The sequence below is a fragment of the Gossypium arboreum genome, chromosome 2, assembly GCF_025698485.1.
Source record: "Gossypium arboreum isolate Shixiya-1 chromosome 2, ASM2569848v2, whole genome shotgun sequence".
Lineage (NCBI taxonomy): Eukaryota > Viridiplantae > Streptophyta > Magnoliopsida > Malvales > Malvaceae > Gossypium > Gossypium arboreum.
In genome coordinates, this window is record NC_069071.1 from 66,060,100 (window position 1) to 66,084,772 (window position 24,673).

The following is a 24,673-nucleotide window of genomic DNA, read 5'->3' on the forward strand; positions in this document are numbered from 1 at the left end:
TAAAATAAAATTTAAAATACGATCCCTCTTTATGAATGTTTGGATAACTTGAAGTGGATATTAAGATTCTCTTGTTTCGAAGAAATAAAATATCACATCCAACACGTAGGACACGACAGTTCGAACCTTCGATACCAAAATCATCTCATAATTTCTAAAACTTATGCATTGAAATTTTAAAAGGATATTTGGTCGTTCGGTTAAACGATAAATCGAAACCCAGCACGTAGGGCACAATTTCTCGAAATTTCCAAACATGAAATATTGCCTTTTTTTGAAGAAAAAGGCAGACGGGATTTCAAACGGATGTTTGATTATTTGATAAACAGAAAATCGAAACCCAGCACATTAGGGCATGATTTCCCGAATTCCCAAACACCAACCATCGCTTTTGTTTTAAAGCTTAGAAAATGCGGACAAAATTTAAAAGGAAAATCTGATTATTTAGACAAATAAAAGATCGAAGCCCAACACATTAGGGCACGATCCCTCGAATTTCTAAACATCAAACATCGCCTTTGTTTTATAAAGTCGACCCAAAATACATTAATTTGACTTGAAATGAAATGTAATCATGAATTTTGGATCAATAAGTTGATAATTGCAATGCGGCGATTATGAATGAAAGGCGAAATTACAAACATGGAATAATATACATGGATAACATATTACAAATTATTGAGAAATACAAACATGAAAACCAAAACACGCCCAATGATAATAATCTTACCACATACACTATTTAACGTTTCTAAATAATGATTAAATAAAATCTATTTAAAATAACTTTTAAAAGGTAATAAGCAATGTTAAAACAAATAAACTTGAAATCGACAATGTAAAACAAACAATTTAAAAGTAATTAAATTATATGTATATAATCAAATAATATATACAAAAATTTGCAATAAATCATAAAATAAATAAACTAAAAATAAATAATACATAAAATATAAAGTTTAACATATAAATGAACTTCAAAACAAGTATCATACAAAGAAATTTTAAAATTAGTGCTACACAAACAATTTAAAACCAAAATTTATACATCAAAATACAATATAAATTATGCACATAAAAATTAAAATGTATGCTCATGTAAGAGTTTTAAAACAAATTCTGTACATATAAAAAATTTAACATAAATTATATAAATACAGCTATATAAAATCTATAAAATAATATATATGAATAACAATTTATATAGTATAAGATCAATGATTACATAACATAATTCAAATAAGGCTTATCAAACATTAATATATAAAGTGAAATAAATAATACATATATAAAATAATAATAGATGAGAATATTTAAAAAAAATATGTGTAGTGAAATAGGATCTTAAAAAGAAATATTATATATAAATAAATTTAAAAGTAAATATAAATATAAATATATGTTCAAGAATAAATCGAATAATGATTCCAACAATATATATTAAAATAAATAATAAATTTATAAAGAATTAATTAAAATGAATAAAAAAACTTAAAAATGACCCGATTGAAATAAAAATAAAGTGAAAAGAATAATTTACAAGCAAATAAAACTACAAAACATCATTAAGGACCATAATACAATGCACGCAAACATACGGGGATTAAAATCATAAATATTCCAAAATATAAAACGCGGCGTTTAGTCACGGATCAAGTTGAGTTTAGGAGCAAAGTGTAGGGATAATTTAAAAAAAATGTAAACAAGGCGCAATTGAATGTCGGCGCAAAAGGGAGGGACCGATTATGGAAATATACCTTTACCGCAAAAACACGCGGATCCTGAGGGGGATGGATCGGGTCACGAGTCAAAGGCCAAAACGACGTTGTTTTGGCCTCTGAGTCTAAACCTCAAAACGGCGCCGTATGTATGAGCTATGTAAGTCAAAATTTTTGCTCCAAAATTAATTTAGCCCATCATTTAAAAAAAAACCTTCACAAAATTCTCTCAAAATCTCAGACCCAAACGCAAGTCCCTTTTTATCCCTCTTTCAAAAATCAACTTAAACCTAAGGGTGAAAACCCTAAAAAAGGGGGAATAAAGACTCGACCCACACCTCTTCGACCTCTCGTGCGCCTATTTTGAGGAGTGAACGGAAACCCGAGTGGTTTCCGAAGCCTTCATGATGGAGGGAACCTCCGGTGATGACGATGCACAAAGGGGGCAGGTGAGTTTTCCTTCTTATTCTCTTTATTTAGTTTTTTTTAAATCGATTTGAAAATGGAAAATAGATAAATAAATAAAAGGAAATCGAAAAGAAAAAAAAAAGGGAGAAAACGAGATTCAAAATCAACCTCTTTTTTGATTTTTTGCTTTTTGATTGCTTAATAGTCCGCGAAATACAATGTTTTTTGTATTCAAAAATCCCCCCTTTTACATTCTTGGTCTCGGGCTTTTATAGCCGAGAACATACATTGTTTATTATTTGCCTACTATTCCTTTTATTGTTTATTGCTCTATTGCCTGTCGTGTTTCTTCTTTTGTTCTTTTTACAGGTGCGCAAAGGGGTCAATGGAGGCAGATATTCTGGATTTTTGTCATTTTGGCCTGAGATGGGCAGGCCTCGGGCGCTGAACGTGCTGGTGAGGCACGTGGGGAGCAGCGCAAGGCTACTAGGGTTCCTGACCCTTTTTCTTTTGTTGAAAATGTTCAGCTTTGGGCTATTTTGGGCTTGACCTAGTTTTGGGTCAAATTGTAAAATTTTGGGCATGTATGGACTGTTAAAAACTTGGACTTTATTTGGTTTTATTTCTTAATAATGGGCCGAGAAAATTTGGGCCCGTACAGTATGAGAAATAGAAGTGAAATAGTGTATTGAAAATAGAATGTGAAATATGTTGCAAATATATGGAATATATGAGTTATATACTCATGAAATAACTATGGAATGGATATTGCAATTGTATAATGAAATGTGAAATAAATTGTGAAAAGCTATTTATATAGCAAGTATGAGAATTGAGAAATTTGTTAAACAAATGAAATATGATATGGTTATTGTAATAATTAAATATTAATATATGTTTATATTTAAATTGTATATTTTTAATTTCTTATCTTTAAATATTCAGATTATAGAAATACCACTGAGTTTATACTCAGCGTACGATTTTGTTTTTCGTGCGCAGGTTAGGTACTTAATTTTGATCGCCGATTTAGCATCCAACAATGATCCCGAACTCAAATGTGGTTGTGACATCCCTAATTTAACCCTAGTCGGGAAGTGGTTTCGGGACCACAAAACTGGGTCACAAAAACATTTAAATACCTTATTCCATGCCAAATATATGTGAAAATGCATGTGTGAATTTTTAATTCTTTGATTTAGTTAAATTGAACGTGAATTGAAAGAAAAAGGACTCATGTGAAAGGATTTAAATATATGTGGCTAATTTTAAGAGGTTAGTAAAAGAATGAAGTAAAATAGATGGAGTTGCATGTCAAATAGTCCATTTCCTAAGGATAGTGGCCGCCATGACAAGATTATGGGCAAAGGAACATGTTTCCAACATGTTAGGTTAGTGGTGTATGTAAGAAGCCATAAAATAAAAGCTAGCATTAAAGAATTGAAAAAAAAATGATGAGCATGGATGCCCCCATTTGCCGTGAATTGAACAAGAAAAACAAAAAAAAAAAGTGCTCATCCTTTCTCAAATTTTTGTATTGACGTGAGTAAGGGAGAGGGGGGGTTTGGAGAAGCTTGGCCATACTTGCAACTAGATTGAGGTATGTTTGATGTCATTCCTTAAGATTCATGCATGTTTTAGTTGTTAGTTTGAAACCTACCTAGCCCATGGCTTAGATTTCTTTGCTATTTGATGGAGATGAAGTTCGCCATGGAGGTTGTCTTTCTTGGTTGGTATTTTAATGTTGTTGTGACGAAGCATGAAGAGAAGTGAGATGAATGTTTAATAAAAGGAGATTTTTGTGCCATTGAGTTCTTGTTGTTATATGTGTATGTGCATGAGTATTCGGCCATGCTATAGAATTCATGTTGCAAAATAATTAATGCTTAATGTGATATATAATAGTACTTGTGAATGAGCTTGAGAGTATCTAAATTATTAGTTGGAGGTGCCGAATGTGGTCTTGGATGAATTTTAAAGAACAAAGAAATTTTGGGTGACTATAGGTCAAGGACATTCGCCAAAGGCTTGTGTGCTAGCAAAGTCGGCCTAGATGGGGTAAATGTTAAGTGTTAAATGTTCATGAGATAAAATTTTGTGATTTGATGAATTAATGATGATAGTATAGTTGATGTCATGTATAAATATGTGGCAAGACAGTTAAACTAGTTAATTTATTGATTAAGCTCAAGAAGCTAGAGGTGGAGAATCAAGCAAAGGCAAAGGAAAGAACATCGAGTAGCCGAGTTGGAACCATTTTACCCAATACAAGGTAAGTCATTAAGCATATATTTGATATTGCTTAAATGATTGTAATATCTATGCAATTGTGTTTAATGAGATGAAATATATACAAATGTATGTGTATGAAAAGATGATATTGTTGAACGTAAAAGAGATAGTGAAATGTGTAGGAAGTTTGCTTGGCACTAAGTGTGCGAGAAATAGATGTGTACGGTGTGAGATTGGCCTTGAGTGTGCGAGCTTGTAATGTATGGCACTAAGTGTGCGAGTTTGGACTATATGGCACTATGTGTGCGGGCTTGAATCACATGGCACTAAGTGTGCGTGATTGAGTATTAAGCACTATGTGTGCGAACTCTACACATATCTCCGATTGAATATTTATATGGAGGTGTGACTTTATCGAGATGAGTATGGACAGCGGAAAGAGTAAGTACCTTGAGTTCATGGCTAATAGATGCTATGTTCATGCTCGGGTGGAGTTGGTAAGATTTAAATCTATGTGATGATTTCAATTGCATTACCGTAAATAAGGTATCGTGGAATAGATGAAAGTTCATTTGATTGCATGATTGTTGCGGAAATGAAATGATGTATGGAAATTGCTTCAAATATCCTATTGAATAGTATATGAAATGTAAATGTATGACTTGGTATGAGATTGATCCGAAGGTCTAAGGAACTATGGTATAGTTCGGTATGGTGGAACACTTGGCCTTGTTTCATTATTTCATTTTATGATAATTTTATTAATGGATGGTTGTGGAATGCTTATGACTTCTTGAGTTATAAACTCACTCGGTGTTTTCTTGTCACCCATTTTAGGTTTCTTGGACTCGTCTCCTTTTGGGTGCTCGGAACCGTCAACGAAGTCATCACACTGGCGAGCAATTTTTGGTATTGTCTTCTTAGTCAACTTAGGAGAACATTTGGCATGTATGGGCTATTTTGTTTTGTTAAATTTTGGGTTGTAAACTTTAAGCCATGTGAAAATGGCCTATGTGGTCGTTTGAGTGGGATGCTAGAACCTATAGCCACGAGTCTTAGAAACCTTAAATTTTGATAAGGTGGCCATAATTTGTGTCATGTATGATGGATGATTAGTTAGGCTAAGGAAGGATTCATGAAATTGGCATAGTCTACTGCAGTAACTGTTGCAGACAGCAGCAGTGATATGAGATCGAAAAATCACTAAAAATAGTAGAAGTGGAATTAATTGCTAAAAAAAAATTATGTACTCGAAGCTTGATGGGTCTATTTTCATATGGATGAAACGAAATGACCATATGAGCTGTATTTTAAGAGATATTCAAGATTTCGTGAGACAGGGCCAGAACGGTTTCTGGATTCTATGTTTCGACTTTGAAAATTTACCATAAATTATCCAGAAACAATTAGAAGTCATGCCTTATATGCATAGATTCCCCTTTGAGTCTAGTTTCATTAGAAATAAACGGCATGAGCATTGGAGCTCTGTACGAGATGATATCTAGGTCGTAATGCGCAAAGGTCAGTGTAGTCGAACCCCGAAATAGGGGTGACTTTAACTAATAAACTGTACCAATTGGCCTGACCAAAAATTTTAGAAATAAATCCATGGATGGATATATGAGTCTAAATTCGGGGAAAATTTACGGAACTGGTTTTCGAGTTCTGGAACTCGAGATATGATTTTTAAGGTGACAGGGACGCAGTTTGCCAGCTGGACTGGAAATGTGAAAAATAGTCTATGTGACACATGAGAGTTGGTCTGAGAACCCCTCGTGTCCGACTCCGACGACGGTATCGGGAACGGGGTGTTACAATTTTATTGGTATCAGAGCTATGGTTTAGTCGGTTCTAGGACTACCGTAGCGCGTGTGAGTCTAGCTATACATGCCAATGTGTTAGTGCTTAAAAATGTGATGACTTCTGACGGTTGAAATTTTTGTTTTGATTAGCAAATGGAACCCGGGTAGAGACCCTTGGCGGATGACGTTGAAAGTGTAGCGGCTGCTCTGCGCAAGGGACACCGCTGTTGAGCCTCGGTCATCCGCGAATAATCAAGATGAAGGCGAAACAAGCCTTCTTCACCATGATGAATGAGTGGGTCGCATAATATGCCCGAACCAATCCCATTGTCCAACCATTCCCAAATTTAAATAATCCACCCCAAGAGCCCGTAATGCCATCATTTGCTGATTCGTGAGGTGAGTAAACCACCTATGGACTTGATTAGGAAGCGTGGGGTGAGGAGTTTAAGGCCATAGTTCTTGATGATGCCGAAAGGGCCGAGTTCGCTTGATAACACCATTAGAGTGTTTGATGAACTGTCATGCACACCGATGAATGTCTTAAGTGTGCTATATCTTTGTTAAGAGACTTAGCCTACTATCGGTGGAGGACCTTAATTTCCATAGTCCCAAAGGAACAAGTTACTTGGGATTTCTTCCAAACGAATTTCGAAAGAAATACATTTGTCAACGGTTTATCGATCAAAAGCGTAAGGAATTCTTGGAGCTCAAGCAAGGTCGTATGGCGGTATCTAAATCTGAACATGAGTTCGTAAGACTTAGTCAAGATGCTCTGGAGTGTGTGGCTGATGAGGTTGCTATGTGCAAAAGATTTGAAGAGGATTGAATGAAGAGTTAAAGCTCTTGGTGGGTATTTTGGAGATAAAAGAATTTGTAACACTAGTTGAACGAGCCTGCAAGGCGGAAGAGCTCGGAAGGGAGAAGAGGAAGGCTGAATTTGAAGCTAGAGATTATCGTAAAAGATCGACGGACAAGGCTCCATTTTCGGCTGTAAAGAAGTTCAGAGAGGACACAAATAAGTCGAGGGCGACTGCGGGGATTTCCATTAGAGCACGACCATCGATGGACTCACGAGCTACTTCGGTAGCTAGTGTGGGCAATAATCGTCAAGAAAAGCCGAATGCCCCAATGTGGAAGACGACACATAGGTGAATGTTGGGGTAAGTCATTAATAGGGCTGTTATGGATGCGGTTGAAGGACCACTTCATTAGAGATTGCACGGAGCTAGATGAGAAGAATAAGATGCAAGGTGCAAGATCTAGTGGGACGACGGCTAGAGGTAGACCCCGAGGATTTCAGGAGGTCGGGTGGTAATCGAGAGGGTCTCGTCACGGTTGTTTGATCCGAGACTCGTGCTCTGCTAGAGCATATGCTATCCGCACACGAGAGGAGGCATCCTCCCCGACGTTATCACCGGTACTTTCACTCTCTTTGATACTAGTGTGATTGCATTGATTGACCTGGCTCTACTCATTCATATGTATGTGAAACCTTAGCATCCAAGAAGACTCTACCGTTGAGTCTCTTGAGTTAAATAATTCGAGTGTCAAACCCTTTGGGTTAATACGTACTCGTTGATAAAGTGTGCAAGAGATGCCCCTAATAATTTGAGAATCCTTTCTACCGATCGATACTTCTACCATTTGATGAATTCGATGTTATTCTTGGTATGGATTGGTCGATCGTACATGATGCGGTGGTGGACGCAAAAGGAAAACCATTGATTTGAGGAGTGCAAATAATGAGGTAGTCCGGTCGAGTCTACTAATTTAAGAGGAGTGCCGTGATAATATCTTCTATGACCGCTCGGAGATATGTGAAAAAGGGTGTGAAACATACCTTGCGTATGTGTTTGAGAGTAAAGAGACGGAAAGGAAACTCGAATCGGTACCAGTGGTTTGTGAGTATTCAGATGTTTTTCCTGAGGAGTTACCGGGATTGGCACCGATTCGAGAAGTGGAATTCGGCATCAAAGTGATACCGGGTACTACGCCGATCTCAATAGCCTCGTATCGTATGGCATTAACGGAATTAAAGGAATTGAAGGTTCAATTGCAAGAATTGACGGATAGAGGTTTATTTCGACCGAGTTTTTCTCCATGGGGAGCACCAGTATTGTTTGTGAAGAAGAAGGATGGAACTATGAGATTGTGCATCGACTATCGTCAGTTGAATAAAGTGACGATAAAGAATAAATATCCGTTGCCACGAATTGACGATTTGTTTGATCAATTAAAGGGAGCCTCAGTGTTTTCAAAGATAGATTTGAGGTCGGGGTACTATCAGTTGAGGGTCCAAGAATCGGACATACCCAAAGCGCTTTTAGAACGAGTACGGCCACTACAAATTCTTAGTGATGCCGTTTGGGCTCACTAATGCCCCTGCGGTATTTATGGATTTAATGAATAGAATTTTCAGGCCATACTTGGATCGGTTCGTAGTTGTACTTATCGATGACATTTTGGTCTATTCGAGAGATGAAATCGAACATTTGAACACCGAGGCTAGTGTTACAAATTTTACGAGATAAGTAGTTATACACAAAGTTCAATAAATGTGAATTTTGGTTGAGAGAGGTTAGCTTTTGGGGCACGTGGTGTCCGCGACGGTGTCGGTGGACCGAACAAAATTTCGACCATAGTCGATTGGAAACCTCCAAGGAATGTTACCGAAGTTAGGAGCTTTTGGGGCTTGCGGATACTATCGACGATTTGTGAAAGGTTTTTCGATGATAGCTGCACCGATAACGAAACTACTCCAAAAAGATGTTAAGTTCGAGTGGTCGGAACGCTGTCAAGAAAGTTTCGATCGACTAAAAACCTGTTTAACCGAGGCCCCAGTACTAGTATAGCCGGAGTCCGGTAAAGAGTTTGTCATATCTGATGGACGCATCCTTGTTTGGGTTAGGTTGTGTGTTAATGCAAGAAGGTCGAGTTGTGGCTTACGCGTCGAGACAACTAAAGCCGCATGAGAGAAACTATCCGACCCATGACCTTGAACTAGCAGCCATAGTGTTCGCCTTGAAAATATGGCGGCATTACTTGTTTAGAGAAAGGTGTCATATTTATTCGGAGCACAAAAGTCTTAAATATTTGATGACTCAAAGAGATTTAAACCTGCGACAAAGACGTTGGCTTGAGTTGTTGAAAGACTATGAACTCATCATTGATTATCACCCGGGAAAGGCCAACGTGGTGGCCGATGCTTTAAGTCGCAAGGCACTGTTTGCTTTGAGAACGATGGATGCTCACCTATCCGTTTCACCCGATGAGGTGCTAGTAGTCGAATTAGAGGCCAAACCGTTATTGATTCTTCAAATACTTGAATCTCAGAAGGTCGACGCTGAATTGGTCGCTAAACGAGTCGAATGTGTTTCGAATGAGGAATCGAAATTTCAGATTGACGACAATGATTGCTTGACGTTCAAGGGTCGATTATGTATTCCGAGGGATTCGGAACTTGTTTCGAAGATTCTGGACGAGGCTCACAGTAGTCGAATGTCAGTCCACCCGGGTAGTACTAAAATGTACAATGACCTGAAACGCCAATTTTGGTGGCGGTATGAAACGAGACATTTCGAATTTGTTTCAAGGTGTCGATATGTCAACAAGTGAAAGCGAAACATCAAGTGCCATCGGGATTACTTGACCAATCATGATACCGAATGGAAATGGGATCGAGTGACAATGGATTTTGTATCTGGGTTACCAGTGTCGGCAGGTAAGAAAGATGCGATTTGGGTTGTTGTGGATAGACTGACTAAGTCGGCTCACTTTATCCCCGTGCGCATGGATTTTTCGCTCGATAAGTTGGCAGAGTTATACATCTCCCAAATTGTTCGATTGCATGGGGTACCTACTTCTATCGTGTCGGATAGAGACCCAAGATTTACGTCGCGATTTTGGAAGAAATTGCAAGGGCTTTGGGTACCAAGTGCATTTAGCACCGCTTTTCATCCCCAAACCGATGGTCAATCCGAACGGATAATTCAAATACTCGAGGATATGTTGAGATGTTGCATCCTTGAGTTTAGTGGTTCATGGAAGCGGTATTTACCTTTGATTGAATTCGCACAATAATAGTTTTCAATCAAGTATTAAGATGGCGCCTTACGAGGCTTTATACGGTCGTAAATGCCGTACCCATTATTCTGGTGAACTTAGTGAAGGTAAAATCTTCGGTTGATTTGATTAAGGATGCCGAGCGAAAGTTCGAGTAATTCGTGAAAGTTTGAAAGTCGCGCCGGATCGCCAAAAGTCGTATGCGGATTTGAGAAGAAAAGACATTGAATATCGGGTTGGGGACAAGGTATTTCTCAAAGTTTCACCACGGAAGAAGGTGCTTAGATTTGGTCGTAAGGGCAAATTGAGTCGAGGTTCATCGGTCCGTATGAAGTATCCGAACGAGTTGGGCGATGGCGTCGATTAATTTTACCCCGAGCTTGAAAGGATTCACAGCGTTTTCCATGTCTCGATGCTTGACGATATAGGTCGACCCGACACACGTAATCACTCCATCCGAGGTCGAGGTTCACCTAATTTGAGTTATGAAGAAGAGCCGGTTCGCATTCGATGCGTGAAGTAAAAGAGTTGCGCAATAAGAAAATCCTATTGGTGAAGGTGTTGTGGCATAAACACGGAATTGAAGAAGCCACTTGGGAACTTGAGGACTCTATGAAAGAGCGATACCCGAGCCTATTTACAGTAAGATTTCGGGGACGAAAATTTCTTAAGTGGGGGAGAGTTGTGACATCCCTAATTTAACCCTAGTCGGAAGTGGTTTGGGACCACAAAACTAGGTCACAAAACATTTAAATACCTTATTCCATGCCAAATAATGCATGTGTGAATTTTAATTCTCGATTTAGTTAAATTGAACGTGAATTGAAAGAAAAAGGACTCATGTGAAAGGATTTAAATATATGTGGCTAATTTTAAGAGGTTAGTAAAAGAATGAAGTAAAATAGATGGAGTTGCATGTCAAATAGTCCATTTCCTAAGGATAGTGGCCGGCCATGACAAGATTATGGGCAAAGGGAACATGTTTCCAACATGTTAGGTTAGTGGTGTATGTAGGAAGCCATAAAATAAAAGCTAGCATTAAAGAATTGAAAAAAAATGATGAGCATGGATGCCCCCCATTTGCCGTGAATTGAACAAGAAAAACAAAAAAAAGTGCTCATCCTTTCTCAAATTTTTGTATTGCCGTGAGTAGGGGAGAGGGGTTTGGAGAAGCTTGGCCATACTTGCAACTAGATTGAGGTATGTTTGATGTCATTCCTTAAGATTCATGCATGTTTTAGTTGTTAGTTTGAAACCTACCTAGCCCATGGCTTAGATTTCTTTGCTATTTGATGGAGATGAAGTTCGCCATGGAGGTTGTCTTTCTTGGTTGGTATTTTAATGTTTTTGTGATGAAGCATGAAGAGAAGTGAGATGAATGTTTAATAAAAGGAGATTTTTGTGCCATTGAGTTCTTGTTGTTATATGTGTATGTGCATGAGTATTCGGCCATGCTATAGAATTCATGTTGCAAAATAATTAATGCTTAATGTGATATATAATAGTACTTGTGAATGATCTTGAGAGTATCTAAATTATTAGTTGGAGGTGCGAATGTGGTCTTGGATGAATTTTAAAGAACAAAGAAATTTTGGGTGACTATAGGTCAAGGACATTCGCCAAAGGCTTGTGTGCTAGCAAAGTCGGCCTAGATGGGGTAAATGTTAAGTGTTAAATGTTCATGAGATAAAATTTTGTGATTTGATGAATTAATGATGATAGTATAGTTGATGTCATGTATAAATATGTGGCAAGACGGTTAAACTAGTTAATTTATTGATTAAGCTCAAGAAGCTAGAGGTGGAGAATCAAGCAAAGGCAAAGGAAAGAACATCGAGTAGCAGAGTTGGAACCATTTTACCCAATACAAGGTAAGTCATTAAGCATATATTTGATATTTCTTAAATGATTGTAATATCTATGCAATTGTGTTTAATGAGATGAAATATATACAAATGTATGTGTATGAAAAGATGATATTGTTGAACGTAAAAGAGATAGTGAAATGTGTAGGAAGTTTGCTTGGCACTAAGTGTGCGAGAAATAGATGTGTACGGTGATTTGAGATTGGCACCGAGTGTGCGAGCTTGTAATGTATGGCACTAAGTGTGCGAGTTTGGACTATATGGCACTATGTGTGCTGGCTTGAATCACATGGCACTAAGTGTGCGTGATTGAGTATTAAGCACTATGTGTGCGAACTCTACACATATCTCCGATTGAATATTTATATGGAGGTGTGACTTTATCGAGATGAGTATGGACAGCGGAAAGAGTAAGTACCTTGAGTTCATGGCTAATAGATGCTATGTTCATGCTCGGGTGGAGTTGGTAAGATTTAAATCTATGTGATGATTTCAATTGCATTACCGTAAATAAGGTATCGTGGAATAGATGAAAGTTCATTTGATTGCATGATTGTTGCGGAAATGAAATGATGTATGGAAATGGCTTCAAATATCCTATTGAATAGTATATGAAATGTAAATGTATGACTTGGTATGAGATTGATCCGAAAGGTCTAAGGAACTATGGTATAGTTCGGTATGGCTGGAACACTTGGCCTTGTTTCATTATTTCATTTTATGATAATTTTATTAATGGATGGTTGTGGAATGCTTATGACTTATGAGTTATAAACTCACTCGGTGTTTTCTTGTCACCCATTTTAGGTTTCTTGGACTCGTCTCCTTTTGGGTGCTCGGAACCGTCAAGAAGTCATCACATCGGCGAGCAATTTTGGTATTGTCTTCTTAGTCAACTTAGGAGAACATTTGGCATGTATGGGCTATTTTGTTTTGTTAAATTTTGGGTTGTAAACTTTAAGCCATGTGAAAATGGCCTATGTGGTCGTTTGAGTGGGATGCTAGAACCTATAGCCACGAGTCTTAGAAACCTTAAATTTTGATAAGGTGGCCATAATTTGTGTCATGTATGATGGATGATTAGTAAGGCTAAGGAAGGATTCATGAAATTGGCATAGTCTACTGCAGTAACTGTTGCGGACAGCAGCAGTGATATGAGATCGAAAAATCACTAAAAATAGTAGAAGTGGAATTAATTGCTAAAAAAAATTACGTACTCGAAGCTTGATGGGTCTATTTTCATATGGATGAAACGAAACGACCATATGAGCTGTATTTTAAGAGATATTCAAGATTTCGTGAGACAGGGCCAGAACGGTTTCTGGATTCTATGTTTCGACTTTGAAAATTTACCATAAATTATCCAGAAACAATTAGAAGTCATGCCTTATATGCATAGATTCCCCTTTGAGTCTAGTTTCATTAGAAACAAACGGCATGAGCATTGGAGCTCTGTACGAGATGATATCCAGGTCGTAATGCGCAAAGGTCAGTGTAGTCGAACCCCAAAACAGGGGTGACTTTAACTAATAAACTGTACCAATTGGCCCAACCAAAAATTTTAGAAATAAATCCACGGATGGATATATGAGTCTAAATTCGGGGAAAATTTACAGAACTGGTTTTCGAGTTCTGGAACTTGAGATATGATTTTTAAGGTGACAGGGACGCAGTTTGCCAGCTGGACTGGAAATGTGAAAAATAGTCTGTGTGACACATGAGAGTTGGTCTGAGAACCCCTCGTGTCCGACTCCGGCGACGGTATCGGGAACGGGGTGTTACAGTGGTGATGTTTATCCTTTGTGTCAGCATATACCTAGGGTGTCTAAATAATAGTTATTTTGTGGTTTGATTGTAAATGAGGTTATAAGTTTAATTTTGGTTGGTTTTATACATATAAATATATGTTTGTTTTTGAAGCCATATTATGGCATGGTAAATTGAACTAAATCTAGATAGGTGCATGTGAATTTAATTTTATGTTTAAGTGCTCATGAACTAGGCAAATTGATTTGGATTTGGTATGTTCATAATTTGGATTAAAATCATACTTTCATAACTTGTTTTGATGATATAAAATGTTTGAAATTTCTATCTGTTTGATCTGTAAACTCCGGTAATACTCCTTAATCCGGTTCCAGGGAGGGATATGGGCTGGGGGTGTTACATGTCCCATGGTGAAAAGGAGGAGCACGTGATCAATATTAGCGACGGGTGGGTCCAAAATCTCGGAGCTTTGTTTAAACACATCGTTGATCACGCCACGTCGTTCCACCAATTTAGTGGACCCCACCATCATCTTGTCCCCTACCAAAACCTTCTTTTTTATCTTCTTTAAAATGTCTTCCACTACGCACAATTACTTAACGTTAGAATCTTTTCCATCGATGGGGCTGCTACAAGGTGGGATGATGATACACTTGAAGTTGGCTTGGGAAACGACGATGGTGTCGATGGCTTCGAATTGGGAAAGGGAAGGAGAAAGCGTGGGGGTGAGGGAGGAAGATAATTTAAAACGTGCTTAGCATTGATGAGATTATAGTCTGAGTGGGGCCTTCTAAATCGGTATTGGCAAGGAGGATAAAGAGGTGGTGGAGGAGAGAGGTGGGTGATCAGTAATGAAGCATAGAAAATGAAATAACCGGTATGGGGAGCAGAAGAGGAAATTATTGATTGTTGAATTGTATTCATCAAAATTTGATAATGATGAAAAATGAAATTTTATCTATTTTCTGGTTAGCGCTGGGTTATAGAGGAAGCGTCCAATGCTTTCTTTGCCCTTTTTTTGCTACAAATTATTCGTAGGGTTTTTTTATAGGATAATTTATGTTATCAGTCCTTATAAATTTTTAGTCCCTATATTTTAATATTTTAGTCCTAACCAAATAATATTTATTAAATTCATTAAGTTTTGCTATTTTCAAAGTTGATAGATTTAACAATTATGGTTTGCATTAAGATTGAAATTTCAAAATTTGAAAACTATAGTGACTAAGAATAATCTAGTGTCACGGGTCGTGAATCAAAGCCCGTGACGAATGCGTACAGAATGTCCCATGGAGGCCAATCGATGAAATAGAGCTCATCTGACCCATTTCAATTGGCCTTATTCGTGGAACATGTGGAGAAGCCTATCTACTTGAAGCCTTGGTGCCCAAGTGAAGTACTTAAGAAAAATCAGGGCTACCTTAGTAAATGTGGGAAGTAATCTTAGAAGATATTTAATCTGATAAGATTTGATTTTGTAATATTAAATGTTCATGTAAATCCCTTAAGAATCTTGATTTTAGGTAGGCTTTAATCTTGATCGTCGATGTGGCATGGGGGAGTTTAACTATAAATAAAGGTATTACCCCTCATTTGTAATCATCCCATGGAATCCCATTGCATTCTATTTAAAGTTAGTGAATACACTTTGAGAGCATTTACTCAAACACTTGCCGTGTACTATTTTTTTGTGGTCTTTCTGTTCGTTTATGACTTTTTTCTCTTTCGAGTTTATTTTTGCTTTGCTTCGGTGCCTTGGAAAATTTCAAAAATAAATTTTCGCTTTTCGAGAGCTAAGCTGACTTAGGAGCATTTGAAGTAAGGAAATCACCTAAAGTCACACGAATTGCGAGACTAAAGTTTTAGCCTCATGATGATTGGTATCCGAGCCAATGTTCAAAGATGTCAGTTGAGATGACGAAAGGAGAAGATAAGCAGAATGTATCAGTGGAGACTAATGTTGGGAGGGGCAGGAAAGAGATCAGATCGAAGGATATGGTGTCAGCTTGGGAAGTCGTGTAGTACATCTCGAGGAATCCATGGTTGAAGTTAAAGAAACACTTAAGGTAGTTGAAGGACGCACTGATAAATTAAACTCGATGAAAAATCAATTCAAGGAATACATGGCAGAGGCTCTTAGTTCTAATATAGACACGTTGCAAATGTTTCTCAATCCTGCAGTGGGTAAGTTGGTGAAAAAAAATGATGCTCTTAAGCTGAGATGGTAGCTATAAAGGAAGAAAACAAAGCCACAGTGATGACTTTGAACACAAAAATCGAGGAGCTTGAGGGAGAGCTCGCTGTGTGTAGAGTTGCTATGGGAAAAGGGGTGTTAAGTGCAACATCGAGCCATAAGATTGATGTCCCCAAATTGGATTAGTATAAAGGGGCAAGATCCATGAAGGAAGTGAACAATTTCTTATTAGGAATTAGAGCAATACTTACGTGCAATAGGCATCAAGGATGTAGATGTTAAGGTAAATACTACTTTCATGTGTTTTACTGATGTCACTTTTTTGTGGTGGCATAGTAGGTCCACAAATAAAATGCAAGATGGGGCCAGAATTGGGACTTGGGTAGAGTTCTAGAAAGAGTTCAAAGAGTATTTTTACTCATAATATGTCGAGAATGAGACTTGGGCTAAGTTGGATCGATTCACGTAATAAGACACGATTAAAGAGTATGTAAAGGAGTTCAAGGAACTAATGCTCTAATTAATGAATTTGAGTGAGAAGAAGGCATTATTTTTCATTGATAGGTTAAAGTTGTAGGTTAAACAAGAATTGAAATATTGAGATGTTCAAGAATTGTCCAAAGCTATGATCATGACAGTCTTTCCAAGCTTGTTTCGAGGAAAGACAAATTTGAGTCTTCCAAGCCCAAAGAGAAGGGAAATGGTGGAGAAGATGAAGGACGACTTGAATATATCAACAGTAATGGTGGCAATTAGAAACGATGAAAAGAGAAGGGAAAACCCAACAACTCGAAGGAAAAGAATACCGAGATACAATACTTCTTATGTGGTAGTCTGCATATGGTAAGGGATTGTCTGGAATGAAATGTGTTTTCTGCCATCAAAGATGATGAGCTAAAAAATGTGCCCATCAAGCTTGGTTTGATCATAAGTGGTGTCAAAACCATGAGAGTCAAAGAGAATGAGAAGAAGCCAATGAATTGCTTTTTATGGTTTGCATAGAATGCGAGATTGTTTACAGTAATCCAAGTTTGCCTCAATCAAAAAAGAAAAGGAAGTAGTGCCTGATGAGGGTAGGTTATTGGAGCTTGGATCAATAATATTAAATTCTGTTAAAGTGAGGAGTAATCACAAGCAAAAAAGAGTCAATGTTTTTGGACATTAACATTGTAGGCTGAAGGAATGCTCTTGTTGATATGGGGGCATTAGAATTGTTTATATTGGAAAAAGTCATGGGTAAGCTTGGTCTCTCAATTTATAAATTGAATAAGAAGATTAAGACTGTAAATTTCAAAGAGGTACTAACTATGGGAATAGTAGAAGGAATTGAGTTACAAATCGATGGGTGGAAGGGCAAGGAAGACTTGGGGCTAATTCACTTAAATGGTTATGATTTTGTTCTTGGCTTGAAATTTCTTGATTGGATTAATGCTCTATTGGTTCCTTTTGCCAATTGCATATGTATCTTAGATACTCGACAAAAAAAAATGTGTTGTGTCAGTGAGTCAAGACGTGAGAGGTGGAACCAATGTATTATCAACAATCCAACCAGCCAAGGATATTCTGTGTGGAAAGAACATCGACTTGGTAGATTGGAGTTTTAAAAACCCCTTGAAAATTCTAATGGTGGGCAAATATATGTGAATAATGTTTAGTTATTAGTGGGGCTACCACCTACGAGCGAAGTGGGTTGTACATCAAACTTTGGGGTAAAAATGGTGATGCAAACTAGGTAGTTAGAAAGAGTAAATGTAACGAGCAAAGTACATCTCAAACACTTATCTAGTGTTTTTCGTTATGACTTACCGTTGACTTGACAAAGATATAGGATACCTTTCTAAATTCTGAAGTGGGTAAGCCGAATAACTTACAAACTAGAGTTGGGGGGAATACTCAAGGGTAATTCGATGTTTAATATGGGTGTGTCGAAGTCTATTTGTGCGAATCAAGAGGATTCTGGTCGAGGTAAGCCCCAATGTAACAAGTAAGCGACAAGCTTTTGCGAACAATATGTACAAATGAGAGGAAAGGTTCAAGTTAGGCAATGACGGAAGCCGAAGTAAATTTTTTGAAGGGAAAAACTACTTGACAAAGAGACTAGTTGGGAATCAACCGAGGGATCGAGAAAGTTTCAAGGTGAGTTAAATAAGTGTCATTCCGAGGACCCAATGAAGGCGTTGCAAGAATGGGTAAAGGAAAATGCCAAGGGTTGCGGATCAAAGCCCGTGGCGAATGCACACGGAACATCCCACATAAGTCAATTGATAAAATGGGGCTCATTTGACCCACTTGAACTAGCCCAATTCGTAAAACATTAAGAGAAGCTCATTTATTTGAAACCTTGGTGTTTAAGTGAAGCACTTAAGGAAAATTAGCGCTACCATGGTGTATAAGGGAAGTAATCTTAGAATATATTTAATCTGGTAAGATTTGATTTTGTAATGTTAAAGGATCATGTAAATATCTTAAGAAATCAATTTTAGATAGGCTTTAATCTCGGCCATAGATGTAAAGGAAACTGTACAGTTGGATCTGGGGGAGCTCAACTATAAATAGAGACCTTTCCCCCTCATTTGTAATCATCCCATAGAATCTTATTATATTCTATTCAAGGTTTTGAATATTTTTTTTGAAAGCATTTACTTAAACACCTTGTGGGTGTTGCCTTTCTATTTCTTTTCTGTTCTTTCATTGCACTTTTGTCTTTGAGTTGCTTCCGTTTTATTTTCGGTGCATTGGAGAATTCTATAGTGAATTTTTGCTTTTTGAGAGCTAGGCTGACTTAGGCCGCATTTGAAGCGAGAAAATCACCTATTTTGTAAAATAAGACGTACGAATTGCCAGACTAAAGTTTTAGCCCTGTGACACTAGTTGAACATTGAACTAAATCTATAATTTTATACATAATGCATGACTTATAGCAAAATTTAACCAAACAAATTTAATTGTTATCGTTTGGTCATGACTACAATTTCAAAATTCGAAAAGTAAATGTGCTAAAATAGAACAATTCAAAAAATACAAGAACTAAAATTAATTAAAGGTACTAAATCCTTAATTTATGAAAAATACATGGTATAACAATAGAATTTGACCTATTTTGTACTCTAAATAATTTCTTAATCTAGTACTTATACTTCAATTTTGTTGATTCTAGTCCCTATACTTTCTAGATTGGCCAATTTTAGTCATTGTACTTACCAAAATTTGAAATTTAAATCCTAGCCAAATAGTAGTGGTTAAATTTTGCTATTAGTATTGTAGTGTATCTAAAGTTGTAAATTCAGTCTAATTTTTTAATTAGATAATTTATTAATCTCTATATTTTTCGAAATTTTAGTTTTGACGGAAATGATAGTCTTTGAATCCATAACTGACTTCTTTATGAATAATATGTGAAAATAGCAAGTTGACATGTATTATATTTGTGATAATATGTTTATCACATTAGATTTTGAAAATAATAAAACTTAATGAATTTAGTAGTTATTGTTTGGCCAGGACTAAAATTTTAAAATTCATAAATTACAAGGATGGATCATATTAGAATACATAGACAAAATTCACAATTTACGCATGGTAGAAGAGTTAATGGTAGAATTTAAGCTTTTTATTTATTATTATCTGGTTAACAATCTCGATTAAGTAGTATTTTTAAAATAAAAAATCAATTAAAGTATATAAAAGAGTAGTGAACAAAGATTCAATTTTGATTATACCCATTTGGACAGCAGTACAAGTAACTATGAAGCGGTTCAATAGCAATACAGTAGCCATATTTGGTTTTATGGATTCGGGCCGTTAAGATATAAGGATATCAGGATAGGAAGGAACTCCTCTCCTTCTTGCAAGTATGATATATGAAAATATAATATGTTAAACATGATTACATTTACAACTAACACTAAACCTTGGGCTATAAATTTATTTAACAGTTTTGTTCCACAAAATATGCTTATTGGTAGCGTATAAATTATAAATTCTAAGTAGATTCAATAATATATTAAAATACAAATATATATTACCTGAAAATATGTCAACTGGAATTGAGAAATCAGAGTCAGTATGTTAAATATAAAATTAAGCCAAATTGATAGATTGTGAAACTTAAAAAGAGTAAACTTCAACTCCATCCATACGTCTATTGTATTTTTTATACTTTCGACTTTGTTGCAATTTGCATGTAAGAAGGCCTCTTGACGTGCCAAAGAGTCATTAATCCACATCAAAACTTTGATTTTGTCTTAAGAAAGGGTAAACGGGGTTAGCCTTTACACAATATTCTTGGTTTTTAGCATCATTTGTTTTATTATTGTAAAATAAATAAATAAAAACTAAAAAAATTAGTTGAAAAATAGAAAAATCACAATAATAAACACACACAAAAAAGACTCGTTTTATAAATTATAATAAAAAAATTAAATATTTAAACTAGTTTAAATCAGTTCAAACTACTTTTTTAATCGATTACTTTTACTCGAATTAATTGATTTTTTATCGATTCAATTAAATTTGTATCCGTTAAATCCTTCTCCAATTTTTTGATATCAGTTAAATTAATTTTTAAATTGATTTATTTGATTCCAACAGTAATTTAGATTAATATATAAGCTAGAAAATAACTTGATAGGTTGAGAAAAATCATAGAGTTAGAAAATATAATAAAGAAATTGCATTGGTTTAGTGGTCATCAGGATAAGAATCAAATTCCCAATCTTTGATGTGATGAATCAGCAAAGGATTAGAGATTGCAGTCAAACAAAAACTAGTGAACCATATTCAACAAAGCCCATGTGTTTGACCGATTCATCTACATTTTTAATTTCATAAATCGAATTAAAAAGAAATGGTTACACGTTATGTATTTTTAATATATGTTGCCAAACATGTTTATAATATCTAAAAATCTTCCTTAATAAATGCACTTTATAGCAGATAAGATGGAAGTCTTGGAGACTAAAACCCTAGCTACCTCTAACATAAATTTGAAGCAATTATTATATGGGTAAAGATTAATGCATTCCAATTGATTTAAGATTGTTTCAAAGAATTTGAGCAAAAGTATTATTTGGTTGAATTTAAAATTTAATATTTAAAATTTGAGTTTAGTTTAATATAATTTTTTTGTTATATTATATAATTTTTTAGGGTCAAGGTTTAAGTTTCATTTCATAAGGAAAAGAATTACATTAGTCGGGAAACAAATTTTAATATAAACAAAGGTTATCAAGGCCACCAACCCAAAAAAAACCAAAATGAAGGAAGTAGACGAGGGCCTTAACCTTGTATGAAACATAACCCCAACAGAAAATAAAAAGTAACCTATGACCTCAGTGTAATACCTATTGTTTGGTTCGGTCCGGTCGTCAAACCCGAGTCACAGGATGTTACTACGCGAACTCACAAACACATACACATGCTTTTAACGTTCGTGGCGGATCCTACCGTGGACCAAAAGATGACAGATCGCTTCGGCGGATCATTTCTACCACGCACAAAATTTCAAATGATTAAACTGCGGATTATTCCGTGGATACCCCTAATTCAAAAAGTAAGGTGGACATTGAATTTGAAATATTTCTTGCGGATACTTTAAATTGGTAGACTATTCCGTAAATACCCCATATTACGGTAGGCCCCGTGAAACTTAAAATGCGGAACAAAATACAACTGAACTTTTATTTTATTATCATACATCATGAGAATTCAAAATATTTACCTTCAAAGTTTAACAATTTGTTTACAATTAGCTCAACGGCTATATATATGCCACATAGACTGACTTAAATAGATCGGGAATCTACCACAATATCTGACAGATAGTGTGAACTTCTTGTTGATCCGATCCACGCATTCTAAATATTCTGAAATTTACAAGGTCAAAGCAATCTAGAACTTACAAAGTCTGATGAGGTAAAATCTAAAGTAGTAAATTATGATAAACTAACACCTTGTTTAGATGCAGATTTATCTCATCATAAAAGTTGTCCAGTCCAACCAAAAGTTCCATCACCTACATATCCTCAAAGGTTCCAGCCATATAAGCAGAAACAAGAGGTGCAACTGAAGAAGTTTTTGGAAATTCTAAATCAAATTCACATCAACATACCATTGGTGGAGGCTTTATGATAAATGCCTAATTATATCAAGTTTATGAAAGACATTCTATCTAAGAAGAAGAGACTTAGTAAGTACGAGATTGTAGCTGTAACAGCCCGGTTTAGACCTTAGTCGGAATAGTGTTTTGAGACAACAAATCTGAGTCAAAAAAATATTTTATTATTATTTTCCGTGCTTATAATATATGAATTGATATCTGTAAAATTTCGTGATTTAATTTTGTCGTTTGTGTGTCGAATTCTGAGAAAGGACTAAATCGCAGAAAATGCAAAATTGTCCTTCTATTTGAATAATGGCCGAATTGATGTGTCTTTATAATTGAGAGGTCCTTATAATGAAATTAGACCTTAGATAGTGTTAATGGACATTAATGGTCATCCATTAATTGATTTTATATGTTTATAACCAAGGTTAAAATTGTAAATTGGTTAATTAAGTCATATTGAATAAAACCAAATTAAAATTATGTGTTATCATCAACCTTATTGCCAACTTTGAAGAAAAAAATAAAGCTTGAAGGTGTTTTTAGGGTTCGACCATGTTCATGCTTAATTAAAAGTCCGTTTTTGTTCCGTTTTCGATGATTTTTCCGTTTTTGTGATCGTTGCTTCATGTTCTAGCTAGCCCATGCTTGAATTTTTGAATTGGTTGTGGATTTTTTGATTTTCCATTGTTGATAGCTTGAGATTTTTTTGGTTTGATGATGAAAAATAAAATATATGTGTTGGGTTAATATGTTTTGTATTGGGATTTTTGATGAATTTTATTATTATGGGCTAATTTGTGAAAATGAGAAATTGAAGGGTTAAAATGTGAAATAAGTGAAAGTTATGGGGTGCTAGAGACTATATGAAAATTTGGCCTAGCATGTGTTGTACCACCCCGAACCCGAGACCATCGTCGGTGTCGGACACGAGGGGTTAACAAGCCAAGTTCACATGTTTTGCCCACCAATTTGACATTTCCAGTCAGGCTGGAAAACTGCGTCACCGTCGTCTTAAAAATCATATCTCGAGTTTCAAAACTCGGAAACTGGTTTCGTAAATTTTCCCTGAATTTAGACTCATATATCCATCCATGGATTTATTTCTAGAATTTTTGGTCGGGCCAATTGGTACAGTTTATTAGTTAAAGTCACCCATGTTACAGGGATCGACTGCTCTGACCTTCGCGCGTTACAACTTGAATATCTCACTGTACAGGACTTTAATTCTGGTGCCGTTTGTTTCTAATGAAACTAGACTCAAAATGGAATCTGTACATATAAGGCATGACTCCTAATTCTTTCTGGATAATTTATAGAAAATTTTTAAAGTTGCGACAGGGCACCCAGAAACCGTTCTGGCCCTGTCTCACAATAGCCTTAATATCAGCCTTAATATCTCTTAACATGTAACTCCTATGACCATTTCGTTTCTTCCATATGAAAATAGACTCATCAAGGTTCATTTACATAGCTTATTCACTATTTAATACCATTCCTACAAATTTTGGTGATTTTTCACATTCACGTCACTGCAGCTGGCAGCATCTGTTTTTAAGGTAGGTCTTACCTATTTGGTAGTCTCCATGAACCAACTAGTCTTGCCATACATAGGTTCATATATGATCATTTTAACCATGCCAATGGCTGATCATGTGACCAACATTCCCATTTCCAATCCATAGCCACATCATGACACCAAATATATACATACAAACCACAAATAGTCTAAGTTCATGCTTCCTTTTCGAGCCATTTTCGCATGGCCGTACATATATACATCACAACATATTTAACCAACAAGGGTAGTCCTATACATGCCATTTCAAGTTCAACCAAAATTTATACCAAAATGGAGGCTTGATAGTGTGGATGACTTCGACTTCAACGATCCCAAATCCGATTGCTTGAGCGAAATCTAGAAAACCGAGAGCCAAAGCAACGGGTAAGCATTTTATGCTTAGTAAGTCTCAAGGAATATAATCAACTCTAATTACAGCAATACATTCACATAGCCAAATGCATCATTTCATTAATACACATTCTTACTTCACACTTCATCATTATATAATTTCACAAAGTATCAATCAATTCAATAACTGAAATTCATTAGTCGATTGAGCGAATGTTGCTCAAACATGTCGACTTTCCAATGCACATATAAACGTACCTCATTCTTTGGGCTTTTCGAGTGTACTCATTGAATTTATTACAGCAACCAACACTCACCTCCAGCCCAAGATTCTTGAATATAACCGGATATAACCATGTGCACAAATGCCTTGGTCTTAGCCCGGATAGAATGTCTCGCACGAATGCCTTCGGTCTTAGCCGGATGTAGCCACTAGCACAATTGCCTTTGGGTCTTAACCGGATATAATTTCCAGCATAATTGTCTTCGGATTTAGCCCGGATATCATTCAATTTCCATGAACACATACATCAATTATCATTGGACATACATATTTCATTTTTAGTTACTAAGGCTCAAACGCAATTATAGTCACAAGCATATTCGC

General features: G+C 36.1%; 1 pseudogene; it reads right to left on the bottom strand.

Annotated features, from left to right (window-relative positions):
* Positions 1 to 24,673, bottom strand: part of LOC108466201 (small ribosomal subunit biogenesis GTPase RsgA 1, mitochondrial-like) — a 62,886-nt pseudogene that overhangs the window by 14,192 nt on the left and 24,021 nt on the right.